This window comes from Trachypithecus francoisi, unplaced genomic scaffold (genome assembly GCF_009764315.1).
Source record: "Trachypithecus francoisi isolate TF-2019V2 unplaced genomic scaffold, Tfra_2.0 Lachesis_group21, whole genome shotgun sequence".
In the NCBI taxonomy this organism is placed as follows: domain Eukaryota; kingdom Metazoa; phylum Chordata; class Mammalia; order Primates; family Cercopithecidae; genus Trachypithecus; species Trachypithecus francoisi.
Genome location: NW_022681467.1, coordinates 52,557,696 through 52,563,797, shown reverse-complemented (window position 1 = coordinate 52,563,797; position 6,102 = coordinate 52,557,696). Strand labels below are relative to the sequence as shown.

Genomic DNA, 6,102 nt, shown 5'->3' with positions numbered 1-6,102 from the left:
ATGGATGGATGGATAGATGGATGGACAGAAAGAAAAGATTATCCAGTATTTACCAGAATGAGGCCCCAGAAGTAACAAAGCTGTGGAAGAAAAGGCAAATACGATGTGTTTATGTTATTCACAGGAGTAAAAGGAGGTGGCAACTTTGCTAGTTTGGTCTGTGTTTGAAACAAAAACTCTTTTGAAAACAAAACCTCCAGTCAGTTTTGCTTCTACAAAGCGAACAGGCTTATAACCTCATTACAAAGAAGTCCATGTCACCCACTGTCAGCCTCCCGGGCCATTCAGATCATCTGGTCCAACGAACCAAGAACTCAGATAGGAGAGCAGCAGCGGGAAGAGGACAGAACCAAACCCTCTCAAAAAGCTATAAACAAACTCCAAGTTCAGGGAGGAAAAGTAATCATCCTGTAATTGACTGTTCACTAATGGAATCTATTAATTTATAGCCACAAGAGAATCAGCTAATTTGTGGTTAATGGTGTTTAAAAGATAAACAACATAGATTAAATCTATGGAGCCCAACCCGGGTTCACCAGAATCTGTCTGCACAGAAAGCTCTGGATGGGGGAGAGATGAGCCCAGCCCCAGGCCGTGGTGGACAGTGGCACTCAGAGGTCTGCTGGGAGCCAAAAGAGATTTGGGTGGAACAGGTAAGCCTATCCTCCAAGGTACCAAATGTAGTCCCAGAGGAGGTTTATTTACTCCGTGGGTTTCCTGTAAAATTGCAAGTCCTCTCCTCCCTGACACAACACCATCCCTGCTCTCTCCTGCAGGGACCACCCCACCCTACCACAGCAGCCTCCCTAACCTGCCATATCCCTTCCCACCTCTGGCCCTTGCACTTCCTGCACCTGTAGCTGGAGTGCCTTTTTTTTGTTTGTTTTCTTTCCTGGGAAAAATAATCCAGTTTATAGAGAGCTAACTTATTGAATGTCCCCTTGGAGAAGAGGCCATACTAGGCAGTTCACATAACCGCATCTCAGAGATTCTTCAACATCCCTGTGAGGCTGCTCCCGTCCTATTCTCAGCCCCATTTTACTGGTCAGAAAACTGAGGACTAAAAAGGTGAGGCAGCTGGCCCAAAGCTTCACTGTGCCTGTGGGGTGGGTCTGAGATTTGAATCCATGTCTTTCTGCTTCCAGAATCCGAGAGCTAGACCAGCATTTCCCAAATCTTACTTTTTTTTTTTTCTTTTTTTTTTTGAGATGGAGTCTTGCTCTGTCACCAAGGCTGGAGTGCAGTGGCGGGATCTCTGTTCACTGCAACCTCCGCCTCCTGGGTTCAAGTGATTCTCCTGCCTCAGCCTCCCGAGTAGCTGAGATTACAGGCATGCGCCACCATGCTCAGCTAATCTTCGTATTTTTAGTAGAGACAGGGTTTCACCATGTTGGCCAGGCTGGTCTCGAACTCCTGGCCTCAAGCAATCTGCCTGTCTTGGCCTCCTAAGGTGCTGAGACTACAGCCATGAGCAACTGCGCCTGGCCTTACTCATTCTCATAACAACATTTCTGCCATGTCTGCTACCACCTATATTTATGATATTTGTTTAAATGGACTCCCTCCCCTTTTATTTTTTGTTAATTTTAGTTTCATCCTGAACAATGTTATCCCGGTCTGATAAGTTAATAACACAGTTGCTTCTAACATAAAGTTGGAATAAATACCTGACTACTAAGATAAACACGTGCCTGTGTCCTGCCTTATAATCTTATAAGCCTCAGTGGTTCCAGAATTACACACAGTTTAACCATACATCCCAAAAAGCCATAATCACATGGTGTGTGTCCCACTCACCATAGCCTGCATGCACTATCAAATTCTATCCTCCATCAAACCTTTTCCTGATATAAGCCACCCTTGAAAATACACTGAGCCAGGCGTGGTGGCTCACGCCTGTAATCCCAACACTTTGGGAGGCCGAGGCGGGCAAATCACGAGGTCAGGAGTTCGAGACCAGCCTGGCCAACATGGTGAACCCCTATCTCTACTAAAAATACAAAAATTTAGCTGGGTGTGGTAGCGCATGCCGGTAATCCCAGTTACTGGGGAGGCTGATGCAGGAGAATTGCTTGAACCCAGCAGGCAGAGGTTGCAGTGAGCCAAGATCATGCCACTGCACTCCAGCCCAGGTAACAGTGTGAGACTCTGTCAAAAGAGAGAGAGCGAGAGAAAGAAAGAAAAAGGCAGGGAGGGAGGGAAAGAAGAAAGAGAGAAAGAGAAAAAAAGAAAGAGAGAGAGAGAGAGAAAGAGAGAGAGAAAGAAAGAAAGAAAGAAAGAAAGAAGAAAGAAAGAAAGAAAGAAAGAAAGAAAGAAAATGCATCAAAAGCCCTCCTTTTTCCTGAACCCCTCCTTGACTCCTCCAGCCCAAAAGCGCCCCTCCCTTTGTTGACAGCTAGAAAATTCATGCCATGCGCAAGCCACAAAAAGACAGGATAAAAAACAGGATGTGGCTTTTGTTTCTTCAAGTAGACTGGAAGATCTTGGAGGCTTAAAAAACATGAAAGCAAAACAATTCCTATACCTTGAAGTCTAAGCTCGGGGAAACAGAGATGGACGCATACAGCAGGTGCTCAGTAAAGCCTGGGGAAATGACGGATATGGACACAGTACAGAGAGGGGGCCAGGCAGCACTTTCATGTCTAGGTTGGGGCCGGCCTGCATCATCCTTCCTCCTTTGCTAACAAGGCTCAAAACCTCACCTGGGGGTGCTCCCTCCCTCCCCCAGCCCAGGGCTCCAGGATGGGCCTGGGACACAGCCTGGCCAGTCCATGCAGAACATCCCCCTAGCTATTCCCATTGGTTCAGAAAGAGGGTCTGTTACCCCAACCTGTCTGAGGGAGTCAGGCCCAGCACTTCTGTTCAAATGGATGGGGATGGAGCAGCTCTTTCTTGCCAGCTTGAACCTAGGAGCCGTGGGCCTGGAAACACTGTCAGCTTCCTGCTCCCACAGCGAGCCTGGGAGTTAGAACCCCTGTGGAACAGCCAGAGACCTAAGAGAGGGGAGGGCTTGGCAATGTGATTTGAGATCCTGGATCAAGACATTCCTGAAACAAGCTCTACCCTCGGATTTTTCAGACAAACACTGTTTTCTTGGCGTAAGCCTTTTTGAGTTGGGTTTTCTGTTACTTGGGCCCCAAAACACCCTGGAGGAACCCTGGACTGGGAGCCAGGGAAGCAGACTCAATTGTATCTGGGGTCTAAATGACCCTAGTGAGTCATTTCATCTCACATGACCCTGCCTCAAAGAGGCCTTCCCTGACCATCCTTTCAACAGTTTCCATCCCTCCTTACCCCTCACTTCCTTGTCCAGCCCCATCATTGCACAATATCACATTCTATATTCATGACCTTGTTTGCTAGTATTCTACCTCCCTCACTGCAGTGTCTTCAGAACTCAGAATAAGGCTGGCATGCAGAGGCCTTCTGTAAATATTTGTTGCAGGATCCTGCCTCAGTTTCTGCAGTTGTAAAATGGGAGAGCGGTGCTGCATTGTCCTCAGTAGCCTTCCAACAGGGCTGTATTGACTTCATCCCTTCATTGCCGCCACCCAGGCCTCCAGGAACGTGGCGCAAGGTTTCACCCAAAGGCACTGGAGTGCCTCTCAGAAAACCACCTTTCCCACAGAGTAGAAGATTGAATGATTTTCCTCCATTTCTTCCTCTGCCTACACAATCTCATTGACTAGGAAGTCCCCCTTGATGTCTAACCCAATATTTCATGCTGCAACCAAAGTCTATGTGCATCTTTTCTGAGTTCTGGATTTCAGCAGCTGGAGTGTTGACTTCCAGACATTCCTGGCCAAGTAAGAACACAAAAGAACCAGTTTAAAGTGAGAAGAAACGCTGTGAGAAAATAAAAACTCCTTTACCTAGGAGATGCCCTCATTTTCTTCCCATGACCAGTTTCTGACTCGTCAGAAAGCTCTTTTCTTGTCTCCACACCTATGAACACAGCTCTTCCGGAGATGTGGATACAAAAGAAAAGAGTAAAATAAATAAACTATCTGTTTAATCATTCCTATTGTCAAAACTACGGCTGAGCCAAAATACCGAGGCTCTGATTCATCCCAACTGACGTCCCTTCTAGGGAGGAGGCAGGAGGCAGGGAAGTAAGAATTTTTAAACCCGTTTTCCAGATGAACTCAGAGGAGGCTGAGACTTTCCAGAGCGCCAACCCCACGGTAAGCAACAAAAGCAAAACCACGTTCTCTCTCTGGTCAGCGATCTGTCTTCTCTTCATTTAAATAGGGCAGAATTCAGTGGCAGGGCGTGGTGGCTCACGCCTATAATCCCAGCACTTTGGGAGGCTGAGGCAGGTGGATCACTTGAGGTCAGGAGTTCGAGACCAGCCTGGCCAACATGGTGAAACCCTGCCTCTACTAAAAATACAAAAAAATTAGCCAGGTGTGGTAGTGGTGCCTGTAATCCCAGCTACTCAGGAGCCTACAGCAGGAGAATCACTTGAAACGGAAGGTGCAAGCTGCAATCAGCTGAGATTGCGCCACTGCACTCCAGCCTGGGCGACAGAGCAAGACTCCATCTAAAAAATAAATAAATAAAAATAAAAATAGGCCAGGTGTTGTGGCTCACGCCTGTAATCCCAGCACTTTTGGGAGGCTAAGGCGGGTGGATCACCTGAGGTCAAGAGTTCGAGACCAGCCTGGCCAACATGGTGAAATCCCGTCTCTACTAAAAATACAAAAATTAGCCAGGTGCAGTGGCAGGCACCTGTAGTCCTGACTACTTGGGAGGCTGAAGCAGGAGAATCGCTTGAGTGTGGGAGGTGGAGGTTACAGTGAACTGAGATCGCGCCACCACACTCCAGCTTAGGTGATAGAGGGAGACTCCGTCTCAAAAATAATAATCATGAAAATAAAAATAAAAATAAATGGGGCAGAATTCAAAGGAAGATACACACAGTATCTAGGATGCAGGTTTCATCATTCGTTCACTCATTCATTCATTTAAGAAAATGAAAAGCCTCGACTGAACACTTTCCTGTGCCCCAAGCTGGATGTCTTCCCAAGTCACCTTGTACCCTCCCCACCCCTCTTGTGGGGGAAAGTCAGGAATCATCCATCCATTGGCTGAGTCGGGAGGTGGAATGACCTAATTGTTGAAAATTTTGTTCCTAGTTTGTTCTTTGTCTTTTAATTTTATTTGTGGTGTTTCCTGACGTCCAGGGATTGTTAATGTTCATATGGTCAAATCTTTGTGTCTTTCCTTTGAGGACTCAGGCCTGAGATATCTAGAAAGGGCTCCACGGGGAGTGATGTTTAGAGCCATATTTAAGGCCATATGTCATGAGCAGTTAGGGGTCCGAGGAGGCGATCCTGGCTCATTCTTTCATTTTACCAAGGAGGAAACTAGGCTCCATGGTGAGTAGGCAGCCCTGCCAGAGTCCAGGATTCTGCCCAGGGCTCTTTCTGCACATAATGAGTGGCTCAGAGACCCTTATAAAAATTAAGAAAAGACAGAGGGCCCTCTACCTCCCAGGCTGCATTGAGAGTAACTGACACAGCTTCTGTGAAGCCAGAGGCCATCTCATTCACCCTGTAAATTCCGTGTCATCTGCTTCACTCTGAATATTCCTTCAACTGTCCTGCTGTGGCTATGAGCCCTCAAACCCATTCCCCTGAAGGCCCTTCTAGGCTTGGGAAGGCAGACACCACCAGGGAAAACGTGAAGAGTCACATAAGCTTCCAAAATTCCAGGGACTGCGCTCGCTCCGGCAGCACATACACTAGAATTGGAACGATACAGAGAAGATTAGCATGTCCCCTGCACAAGGATGACGTGCAAATCTGTGAAATGTTCCATAATTTTTTTAATAATAAAAAAAATAAATAAATTCCTGGACCAGTGAATTCATGGAAGCAGAGGGTAGAATGGTGATCGCCAGGGGGTTGTCAAAGGATACAAATTTTCAGTTACAGAGGAGGAGTAAGTTCAAGTGATCTGTGGTACTGCATGGAGACTATAGCTAATAATAAAATTTTTTTTTTTTTTTTTTGAGACGGAGTTTCGCTCTGTCACCCAGGCTGGAGTGCAATGGCGTGATCTCGGCTCACTGCAACATCCACCTCCTGGGTTCAGGTG

The 6,102-nt window shown here is 46.9% G+C and overlaps 1 non-coding gene across 1 annotated transcript; it reads left to right on the top strand.

The window, feature by feature from the left end:
• The first annotated feature begins 5,722 nt into the window (after positions 1-5,722).
• Positions 5,723-5,829, top strand: LOC117069184. Its single transcript, XR_004431429.1, has one exon. It is a non-coding gene; the product is annotated as a U6 spliceosomal RNA (small nuclear RNA).
• The last annotated feature ends 273 nt before the right edge of the window (positions 5,830-6,102 follow it).